Source organism: Caretta caretta, chromosome 23, assembly GCF_965140235.1.
Source record: "Caretta caretta isolate rCarCar2 chromosome 23, rCarCar1.hap1, whole genome shotgun sequence".
Lineage (NCBI taxonomy): Eukaryota > Metazoa > Chordata > Testudines > Cheloniidae > Caretta > Caretta caretta.
In genome coordinates this window covers 7,728,332-7,740,336 of record NC_134228.1, presented here as the reverse complement: position 1 = coordinate 7,740,336, position 12,005 = coordinate 7,728,332, and positions in this window count along the sequence as shown.

Below are 12,005 nucleotides of genomic sequence, written 5' to 3'. Positions count from 1 at the left end.
GTCTGGGATTGTCTATGGTAAATTCCCTTCCCATTTTCAAAAAGGACCACTTTGCAGGTTGACTGGCCCAGACTTCTAACGTCCTCTCTCTTTCCTTTCCTCTCTTCACCCACCTCTGCGTGAGAGTTCTAATGGTGCCTGCAGCTGGGGAGCCCCCCGCCCCTAGAAAGGAAGAAGATAAGGAAATGGGTGAGAATCCCACTGCCCAGAGGTTATTGACACAGAGGGCAAGTCCTTCAAAAGCAAGGGAGATGGGCTTACTAGTGCCCTTTGAGGGGGTGGACCAACATGCAGCCTTGGGGGGGATATTGATACAACTGCCGTGGCCCTCCCCCGCCAGAGCGCCAAACACTTCCTAAAGGTGAGGCTGTATCATCACCCCTGTTTTACAACAGACAGGGACTGGCTTCCCCAAGGCCACACCAAGAGTTGTTTGCAGAGCCAGATCCTGCCTCTTCTCCCTACCATGCCGACACGTCTACCTTAGGAGCCCCATCCCTCGGCACTCCAGGGAAGGCACAGAGGGGGCTGTCGATGTTGGTGCTACATCATAAAACTATCTATGTGCTGTGCACACAGGAGCTGGTCCCGTGACAGGCTCGGCAGCCTCCGCTCTCTTTTGTAGATCACATGGATGGAGGGCAGTCGGATAGGTCCCTGAAGAGGAACGTCTGGCTGTGGCCCATGCAGAAAGGGGCTCTAGCATTGTACTGAAGAGTTACACCCTCTACCACGTATCAGGGGGTAGCCGTGTTAGTCTGTATCCACAAATACAACAAGGAGTCCGGTGGCACCTTTAAAGACTAACAGATTTATTTGAGCATAAGCTTTCATGGGTAAAAACCTCACTTATTCAGATGCATGGAGTGAAAATTACAGAAGCAGACATAAATATATGGACACATGAAGAGAAGGGAGTTACCTCACAAGTGGAGAACCAGTGTTGACGGGGCCAATTCGATCAGGGTGGATGTAGTCCACTCCCAACAATAGATGAGGAAGTGTCAATTCCAGGAGAGGCAAAGCTGCTTCTTTAATGAGACAGCTGCTCCCAGTCCCTATTCAAGCCCAAATTAATGGTGTTAAATTTGCAAATGCATTTTAGTTCTGCTGTTTCTCTTTGAAGTCTGTTTCTGAAGTTTTTTTGTTCAGGTATAGCTACTTTCAAATCTGTTACAGAATGTCCAGGAAGATTGAAGTGTTCTCCCACCGGCTTTTGTGTGTTACCGTTCCTGATGTCCGATTTGTGTCCATTTATTCTTTTACATAGGGACTGTCCGGTTTGGCCAACGTACATGGCAGAGGGGCATTGCTGGGACACGATGGCATATATAACATTAGTAGACATGCAGGTGAATGAGCCTCTGATGGTGTGGCTGATGTGGTTGGGTCCTCTGATGGTGTCACTAGAGTAGATATGGGGACAGAGTAGGCAACGAGGTTTGCTACAGGGATCGGTTCCTGCGTTCGTATTTCTGTGGTGTGGTGTGTAGTTGCTGGTGAGTATTTGCTTCAGGTTGGGGGGCTGTCTGTAAGCGAGGACTGGCCTATCTCCCAAGGTCTGTGAGAGATTGTTTTCCAGGATAGGTTGTAGATTGTTGATGATGTGCTGGAGAGGTTTTAGCTGGGGGCTGTACGTGATGGTGTTCTGTTGTTTTCCTTGTTGGGCCTGTCCTGTAGTAGGTGATTTCTGGGTACCCGTCTCGCTCTGTCAATCTGTTTCCTCACTTCCCCAGGTGGGTATTGTAGTTTTAAGAACGCTTGATAAAGATCTTGTAGGTGTTTGTCTCTGTCTGAGGGATTGGAGCAAATTTGGTTGTATCTTAGGGCTTGGCTGTAGACAATAGATCCTGTGATGTGTCCTGGATGGAAGCTGGAGGCATGTGGGTAAGTATAGTGGTCAGTAGGTTTCCAGTATAGGGTGGTGTTTATGTGACCATTGCTTATTAGCACTGTAGTGTCCAGGAAGTGGATCTCTTGTGTGGACTGGTCCAGGCTGAGGTTGATGGTGGGGTGGAAATTGTTGAAATCCAGGTGGAATTTGTCAAGGGCCTCCTTCCCATGGGTCCATACGATGAAGATGTCATCAATGTAGCGCAAGTAGAGGAGGGGCGCTAGGGGATGAGAGCTGAGGAAGCGTTGCTCTAAGTCAGCCATAAAGATGGTGGCATACAGTGGGGCCATGCGGGTACCCATAGCCGTGCCACTGACCCTCTACCATGTCTTTCTTGAAATGTGGGCACTTAGGTAAGTGGTGGTTTGATTTGTTGAATACTCAGGCTTCCCTTTCACAGCTAATTTGCACATACTGTCCCTTAGACAGGTCACTGCATACAGATCTGTGCAGGAAGAGGTTAGATCTGCCCCTGACTGTCTTGGTATCCAGCCCTCCACCTCCAATCTGTCCCCTACAGTTGGGGCTTGTGGGTGTCAGGCACTGGGTGGCGAGACCCTTGAGCAAGTGGGCTTTAGCAGCGGGCTATTTCCACCCACTTTAAGGCCTCTCTATGCTGCCAGAGCAGGGTAAAGTCCTTGAAGTATAATGATTGTTTGTTGGACTGGGACCAAACAGGCCTGCGTGCCCCTACCTTAGCCCGACTGCCCTATGTGACAGGGTCGGGCCAGATAGCTCCAGGAGAGTGATCCTATTGGGATCCGCCCACCCACTACTAGAGGACCTCCCCCAGCCTAAGGGGAGTATCCACAGGACATCCACAGTATCCAAGCGAGTACGGGGGACAACTAAAGATAAAACAGGGACAGGAGTGAGGTCATAGGGCTAAACGAAGAGAACTTGATGGGGAGTATAGCTAGGTGTTTACACTCTCCCATGTAAAATGGAGATGCAAATGAACCCTTCTAAGAAACAGCTGCTGGAATCTATTGTATTGAGTTAACGTTACAGAGGGGGCTGGCTGCGACTTTGCTTTTGGGTTAGAAATGGGCTCAAACAGACATCAGCGGGGCTGACGCTTCGTGCTATGTACATGCTACAGCTGCACCTAAGCATTTATGTGCAATTGCTCACAGCTAAAATCTTCAGCTGCTGCATTTGTACCATCCAGCAACCCCACCCTCTGCCTCGGCTTAAACATGGGGCTGGGAGCTGGAGGGAGCCACCCTAGGAACTTAGAAAACTCATGGCTTCGTTGCTGTACACACAACATACCTGACCCAAATCCACCAAAGCCAGGAACCGGAGAGCATCACCCACCGGTTCACGCCCTCTATGGTTCCACCCCCAAGTACCCACCTTAGACCACACATGGTAACTTTATCTCTGCTCTCTGGAGATGCTCGCCTTCCACTCCCCACCTTTACCAAACTATCCCCTCCTACCTAGGCTGACCAGATGTCCTGATTTGATAGGGACAGTCACGATTTTGGGGGCTTTTTCTTATATAGGCACCGATTACCCCCCACCCCGTCCCGATTTTTTACGCTTGCTGTCTAGTCACCCTACTCCTACCACAAGTGCGTACCAATGGAACGAGTTCATTTAGGGAGGGAATGTTTTTTTTTCCCCTGAAAGTTAAATTGATATAACCCGTTCTGTGGGTGACATGAGAGCACAATATAGCTTAGTCCTGTAAACTTAAGGAACCAAATCAGTGGTTTTAAAAATTTTTAGGCTGTGTGCCCCTTTCCAAATAATGTCATCTACCGCATCCCCCCATCTGAGATAGGCAACGGGGGGGGGGGGGGGGGACGAAGGGTTACGTGCTCCCCCCTGATTTCTGTCTTCCATTTCACAACTGCTTTTAGAGATTTTCAAACGGGGGGGGGGCATGGAGGAATGTTCAGGGGGGTGAGCAGCCCCATGCAGCCAGGCTCAGGGAAGGACCGCCACCTTCGCCCTCTAAGTCACCTCAGGTGACCACCCAGCCTGCCTGGATTGCCGGGGGGGAGTAACAAAAAATTGTAACTCAACGGGGGGGATGTCAGTTTAAAAAGTTTTTTAAAAAATTGCCTTGCATTGGTGTTTGCCCCTCTCACCCAAATGTTCCTCTGCGCTCCCATAGGGGGCAGGCCCCACCATTAAAAAACCTCCACGCTAAGCTATGCCACTAGAAACACCCTTATATGTGCCTAGCAGTGTCTGCAGTAGGGGCTGCCTAGCTCTAACCGTACACGTTTCTAACATAGCTGCAGCAGCACAAAACTTGGGTAGCCCAGCCCTCCGGTGTTAGCAGTCATAGAATATCAGGGTTGGAAGGGACCTCAGGAGGTCATCTAGTCCAACCCCCTGCTCAAAGCAGGACCAAGCCCCAGATCCCAAATGGCCCCCTCAAGGATTGAACTCACGACCCCTGGGTTTAGCAGGCCAATGCTTTTCTGTTGCAAAATTGCCACCCTTAAGTCTTTTACTGAGTGGCCAGAGAGATTGAAGTGTTCTCCTACTGCTTTTTGAATGTTATGATTCCTGATGTCAGATTTGTGTCCATTTATTCTTTAGCATGGAGACTGTCCGGTTTGGCCAATGTACATGGCAGAGGGGCATTGCTGGCACATGATGGCATAGATCACATTGGTAGATGTGCAGGTGAATGAGCCCCTGATGGCGTGGCTGATGTGATTAGGCTTTCTTCCGGCAACTCGCAGAAGTTACTAGATCACAGGCCCTGGTTCTCATGGATGACTTCAATCACCCTGATATCTGCTGGGAGAGCAATACAGCGGTGCACAGACAATCCAGGAAGTTTTTGGAAAATGTAGGGGACAATTTCCTGGTGCAAGTGCTGGAGGAACCAACTAGGGGCAGAGCTCTTCTTGACCTGCTGCTCACAAACTGGGAAGAATTAGTAGGGGAAGCTAAAGTGGATGGGAACCTGGGAGGCAGTGACCATGAGATGGTCGAGTTCAGGATCCTGACACAAGGAAGAAAGGAAAGCAGCAGAATACGGACCCTGGACTTCAGAAAAGCAGACTTTGACTTCCTCAGGGAACTGATGGGCAAGATCCCCTGGGAGAATAACATGAGGGGGAAACCTCCTTATTGAGGTTACAGGATCAAACCATCCCGATGTGTAGAAAGAATAGTAAATATGGAAGGCGACCAGCTTGGCTTAACAGTGAAATCCTTGCTGATCTTAAATATAAAAAAGAAGCTTACAAGAAGTGGAAGATTGGACAAATCATAGAATCATAGAATATCAGGGTTGGAAGGGACCTCAGGAGGTCATTTAGCCCAACCCCCTGCTCAAAGCAGGACCAATCCCCAATTAAATCATCCCAGCCAGAGCTTTGTCAAGCCTGACCTTAAAAACTTCTAAGGAAGGAGATTCTACCACCTCCCTAGGTAACGCATTCCAGTGTTTCACCACCCTCCTAGTGAATGAGTAGGGATGAGTATAAATGATCAGGGAAGAGTATAAAAATATTGCTCGGGCATGCAGGAGTGAAATCAGGAAGGCCAAATCACACCTGGAGGTGCAGCTAGCTAGAGATGTTAAGAGTAACAAGAAGGGTTTCTTCAGGTATGTTAGCAACAAGAAGAAAGTCAAGGAAAGTGTGGGCCCCTTACTGAATGAGGGAGGCAACCTAGTGACAGAGGATGTGGAAAAAGCTAATGTATTCAATGCTTTTCTTGCCTCTGTCTTCACGAACAAGGTCAGCTCCTAGACTTCTGCACTGGGCAGCACAGCATGGGGAGAAGGTGACCAGCCCTCTGTGGAGAAAGAAGTGGTTCGGGACTATTTAGAAAAGCTGGACGAGCACAAGTCCATGGGGCTGGATGTGCTGCATCCGAGAGTGCTAAAGGAGTTGGCAGATGTGACTGCAGAGCCATTGGCCATTATCTTTGAAAACTCGTGGTGATAAGGGGAAGTCCCGGCTGACTGGTAAAAGGCTAATGTAGTGCCCATCTTTAAAAAAGGGAAGAAGGAGGATCCTGGGAGCTACAGGCCAGTCAGCCTCACCTCAGTCCCCGGAAAAATCATGGAGCAGGTCCTCAAGGAATCAATTCCGAAGCATTTAGAGGAGAGGAAAGTGATCAGGAACAGTCAGCATGGATTCACCAAGGGCAAGTCATGCCTGACTAATCTAATTGCCTTCTATGACGAGATAACTGGTTCTGTGGATGAAGGGAAAGCAGTGGACGTGGTGTTCCTTGACTTTAGCAAAGCTTTTGACACTGTCTCCCACAATATTCTTGCCAGCAAGATAAAGAAGTATGGGCTGGATGAATGGACTATAAGGTGGATAGAAAGCTGGCTAGATTGTCGGGCTCAACGGGTAGTGATCAAAGGCTCCATGTCTAGTTGGCAGCCGGTATCAAGTGGAGTGCCCCAAGGGTCAGTCCTGGGGCCGGTTTTGTTCAAATCTTCATAAATGGTTTGGAGGATGGAGTGGATTGCACCCTCAACAAATTTGCAGATGACACTAAACTGGGAGGAGAGGTAGATACGCTGGAGGGTAGGGATAGGATACAGATGGACCTAGATAAATTGGAGGATTGGGCCAAAAGAAATCTGATGATGTTCAGCAAGGACAAGTGCAGAGTCCTGCACTTAAGACGGAAGAATCCCATGCATCGCTACAGATTAGGGACCGAATGGCTTGGCAGCAGTTCTGCAGAAAAGGACCTAGGGGTTACAGTGGACGAGAAGTTGGATATGAGTCAACAGTGTGCTCTTGTTGCCAAGAAGGCCAATGGCATTTTGGGATGTATAAGTAGGGGCATTGCCAGCAGATCAAGGGACGTGATCGTTCCCCTCTATTCGACACTGGTAAGGCCTCATCTGGAGTACTGTGTCCAGTTTTGGGCCCCACACTACAAGAAGGATGTGGAAAAATTGGAAAGAGTCTAGCGAAGGGCAACAAAAATGATTAGGGGACTGGAACACATGACTTTTGAGGAGAGGCTGAGGGAACTGGGGATGTTTAGTCTACGGAAGAGAAGAATGAGGGGGGATTTGATAGCTGCTTTCAACTACGTGAAAGGGGGTTCCAAAGAGGATGGCTCTAGACTGTTCTCAGTGGTAGCAGATGACAGAACAAGGAGTAATGGTCTCAAGTTGCAGTGGGGGAGATTTAGGTTGGATATTAGGAAAAACTTTTTCACTAAGAGGGTGGTGAAACACTGGAATGTGTTACCTAGGGAGGTGGTGGAATCTCCTTCCTTAGAAGTTTTTAAGGTCAGGCTTGACAAAGCCCTGGCTAGGATGATTTAATTGGGGATCGGTCCTGCTTTGAGCAGGGGGTTGGACTAGATGACCTCCTGAGGTCCCTTCCAACCGTGATATTCTATGATTAGGTCCTATGATGGTGTCACTACGCAAAAGAATAAATGGACACAAATCTGACATCAGGAATCCTAACATTCAAAAACCAGTAGGAGAACACTTCAACCTCTCTGGCGACTCAGTAAAAGACTTAAGGGTGGCAATTTTGCAACAGAAAAGCTTCAAAAATAGACTCCAAGGAGAAACTGCTGAGCTTGAATTAATATGCAAACTAGCTACCATTAACTTGGGTTTGAATAGAGACTGGGAGTGGCTGGGTCATTACACATATTGAATCTATTTCCCCATGTGAAGTATCCTCGCACCTTCTTGTCAAGTGTCTAAATGGGCCATCTTGATTATCACTACAAAAGTTTTTTTTTTCTCCTGCTGATAATAGCTCATCTTAACTAATTAGTCTCTTACAGTTTGTATAGCAACTTCCACCTTCTCTGTATGTGTGTATATATATCTTCTTACTATATGTTCCATTCTATGCATCTGATGAAGTGGGCTGTAGCCCATGAAAGCTTATGCTCAAATAAATTTGTGAGTCTAAGGTGCCACAGGTACTCCTGTTCTTTTCACCTTGAATGGTCCCCTGAAATATGTGTTAACTACTTACGCTAAACAATATGTTCCACCTTGTATTTAGCTGTGCTGTTGTGAGTACCTTTCCTAGATCTGAAGAAGAGCTCTGTGTGGCTCGAAAGATTGTCTCTCTCAACAGCAGAAGTTGGTCCAATAAAAGATATTACCTCACCCCCCTTGTCTGTCCTGCCTCCAGGGCCACCACTGGTTTAGGTTTTTGTCTGCAAAATCCAGGGCTCCCGGGGGCTTCAGAGTGCGTTCCATGGCGCACGCTGCCAGCTGCAGAGAACTCACACCTCCTCTACCGCCACTGTGTTTCATTACCAGTGAGCGAGGTTGCATGTGTGGAACTTTATTAAGCCCTGTGCACTGCTCTGTCCATGTGGCTGCATGGCTTCCCGCCTATCTCCTCACACTCCCTGGTGGCCTGCCACTACCAATGCCTCCCGGGAACCTGGGCCCTCCGCCTCCAGTTCCCCTGATCATGGTCCAGGGTTCACACTTTAAAAAGAATCTGAGAAATTGTTATGGGGTCAGAACAAAGCTACACGAGCAACTGTCGCTCTGAAGAGGTTGACTTGCGGTCTAAGCTGCACGGCTGCCCAGCAGTCTATCCAAGGCCGTGCCCTTCAGGTGCCCCTCCCCGCACTGCTGTTCTGCTCCTGCCCTCTGCCTTGGGTTGAGCCCCTGGGAGTCTCCTGCTTGCTGTGAAGAGCGGAGTGGGGGCAGGGGAGGGAAGGTGATGTCAGGGTATCCCCCTCCCATGTCTCTCATCTCTGCAGAGTTGTGGGGGGGGAGAGGGAACACAACAGGGCTCAGGAGTGGGATGTGGGACGGAGCTTGCTGGTGGCTGCTGCTGGGTCTGAAGAAGCAGGCTTCAGCCTGGTGAGTGCAAATCTACTTAAAAGGGCAGTGTACTTAAAGGGGGAATATGTGTGTGTCTCTCTCTCGCTCACACACCACACACTCTGTGTGTTGCTCGCTCACATACCATGCTGTGTGTGTGTGTCTCTCGCACACACACCTCACTGTGTGTCTCTCACACTCACCCACCACCCTGTCTTTCAAACACTGTCTCTCACCCACATAACATGCTGTTTCTCTCTCTCATTCTCACACACGCCCTACACTGCGTGCCTCTCGCTCTCTCTCTCTCACACACACATACACACCTCTCACAGTTAATACAAACCCAAGATGTTGAGAACACATCAAGGAATCAAATGATAAGAAATGGCTATACAGGAATGCAAATGGAAACAAAGGAGGAACTGGAACTGTACATTTATGAGCATAACTTGGATCTGGTTGATATTACTAAAATCAGGTGGGATGAGTCCCATAACTGGATTGTTAAAATCCATGGTTATAACCTAGTTAGGAAGGATAAAGTGGGCAAAAGGAGAGGGGAAGTGGCATTCTAACAAAAATGGCATTACTTGTTTCCGAGTCACTGACAACCTGCAGGAAAATGATCTTGAATGCTTCTAGATCAATGTCCTCACAGAGAAAGCACACGATGGGGTATTAGCTGGTGCCTGCTCCAGCTCACTGAATCTCACGAGAACAGGATGGCCAGCGCCTTACGCACTGATCCATCGTGCGTAAGAGGAAAAGCTGCATACTCACAGGGAATGTCAATTGGAGTGACACACACAGGCTGTCTCCTACTGCCAGTACTAAAAGGTCCTTGCAATTTCTGAACATGACAGGTGATGATTTCCTAACTAACTCAAAAAGTGTTGCAGCCAACATGGAGGAATTTTTTATTAGCCCTTGTCTTAACAAATCAAGTTTCAGAGTAACAGCCATGTTAGTCTGTATTTGCAAAAAGAAAAGGAGGACTTGTGGCACCTTAGAGACTAACCAATTTTATTTGAGCGTGAGCTACAGCTCACTTCATCGGCTGCATACTGTGGAAAGTACAGAAGACGTTTTTATACACACAAACCATGAAAAAATGGGTGATTATCACTACAAAAGGTTTTCTCTTCCCCCACCCCACTCTCCTGCTGGTAATAGCTTATCTAAAGTGATCACTCTCCTTACAATGTGTATGATAATCAAGGTAGGCCATTGCCAGCACAAATCCAGGGTTTAACAGGAACGTCTGAGGAAGGGGGCAGGGGGGTAGGAAAAAACAAGGGGAAATAGGTTACCTTGCATAATGACTTAGCCACTCCCAGTCTCTATTCAAGCCTAAGTTAATTGTATCCAATTTGCAAATGAATTCCAATTCAGCAGTCTCTCGCTGGAGTCTGGATTTTTGAAGTTTTTCTGTTGTAATATCGCAACTTTCATGTCCGTAATCGCGTGACCAGAGAGATTGAAGTGTTCTCCGACTGGTTTATGAATGTTATAATTCTTGACATCTGATTTGTGTCCATTTATTCTTTTACGTAGAGACTGTCCAGTTTGACCAATGTACATGGCAGAGGGGCATTGCTGGCACATGATGGCATATATCACATTGGTGGATGTGCAGGTGAACGAGCCTCTGATAGTGTGGCTGATGTTATTAGGCCCTGTGACGGTGTCCCCTGAATAGATATGTGGGCGCAGTTGGCAACGGGCTTTGTTGCAAGGATAGGTTCCTGGGTTAGTGGTTCTGTTGTGTGGTGTGTGGTTGCTGGTGAGTATTCGCTTCAGGTTGGGGGACTGTCTGTAGGCAAGGACTGGCCTGTCTCCCAAGATTTGTGAGAGTGTTGGGTCGTCCTTCAGGATAGGTTGTAGATCCTTGATGATGCGTTGGAGGGGTTTTAGTTGGGGGCTGAAGGTGACGGCTAGTGGCGTTCTGTTATTTTCTTTGTTAGGCCTGTCCTGTAGTAGGTGACTTCTGGGAACTCTTCTGGCTCTATCAATCTGTTTCTTCACTTCTGCCAGGTGGGTACTGTAGTGCTAATAAACGATGGTCACATCAACACCACCCTATACCGGAAACCTACTGACCACTATTCCTACCTACATGCCTCCAGCTTTCACCCTGACCACACCACACGATCCATTGTCTACAGCCAAGCTCTGCGATACAACCGCATTTCCTCCAACCCCTCAGACAGAGACAGACACCTACAAGATCTCTATCAAGCATTCTTACAACTACAATACCCACCTGCAGAAGTGAAGAAACAGATTGATAGAGCAAAGAAAATAACAAAGAAAATAACAGAACGCCACTAGCCATCACCTTCAGCCCCCAACTAAAACCTCTCCAACGCATCATCAAGGATCTGCAACCTATCCTGAAGGACGACCCATCACTCTCACAAATCTTGGGAGACAGGCCAGTCCTTGCCTACAGACCGGTCCCCCAACCTGAAGCGAATACTCACCAGCAACCACATACCACACAACAGAACCACTAACCCAGGAACCTATCCTTGCAACAAAGCCCATTACCAACTGTGCCCACATATCTATTCAGGGGACACCATCTTAGGGCCTAATCACATCAGCCACACTATCAGAGGCTCATTCACCTGCACATCCACCAATGTGATATATGCCATCATGTGCCAGCAATGCCCCTCTGCCATGTACATTGGTCAAACTGGACAGTCTCTACGTAAAAGAATAAATGGACACAAATCAGATGTCAAGAATTATAACATTCGTAAACCAGTCGGAGAACACTTCAATTTCTCTGGTCACGGGATTACAGACATGAAACTTGCGTATTACAACAGAAAAACTTCAAATCCAGACTCCAGCGAGAGACTGCTGAATTGGAATTCATTTGCAAATTGGATACAATTAACTTAGGCTTGAATAGAGACTGGGAATGGTTGAATCATTTATAAAAAGTAACGTATTTCCCCTTGTTTATTCCCCCCCCCCCCACACTGTTCCTCAGATGTTCTTGTTAAACCCTGGATTTGTGCTGGAAATGGCCCACCTTGATTATCATACACATTGTAAGGAGAGTGATCACTTTAGATAAGCTATTACCAGCAGGAGAGTAGGGTGGGGGGAGAGAAAACCTTTTGTAGTGATAAACACCCATTTTTTCATGGTTTGTGTGTATAAAAACTTCTGTATTTTCCACAGTATGCATCTGATGAAGTGAGCTGTAGCTCACGAAAGCTTATGCTCAAATAAATTGGTTAGTCTCTAAGGTGCCACAAGTACTCCTTTTCTTTTAACAAATCAAGAGGGACTGATCACAGAACTAAAAATTAATGGTAGCTTCGG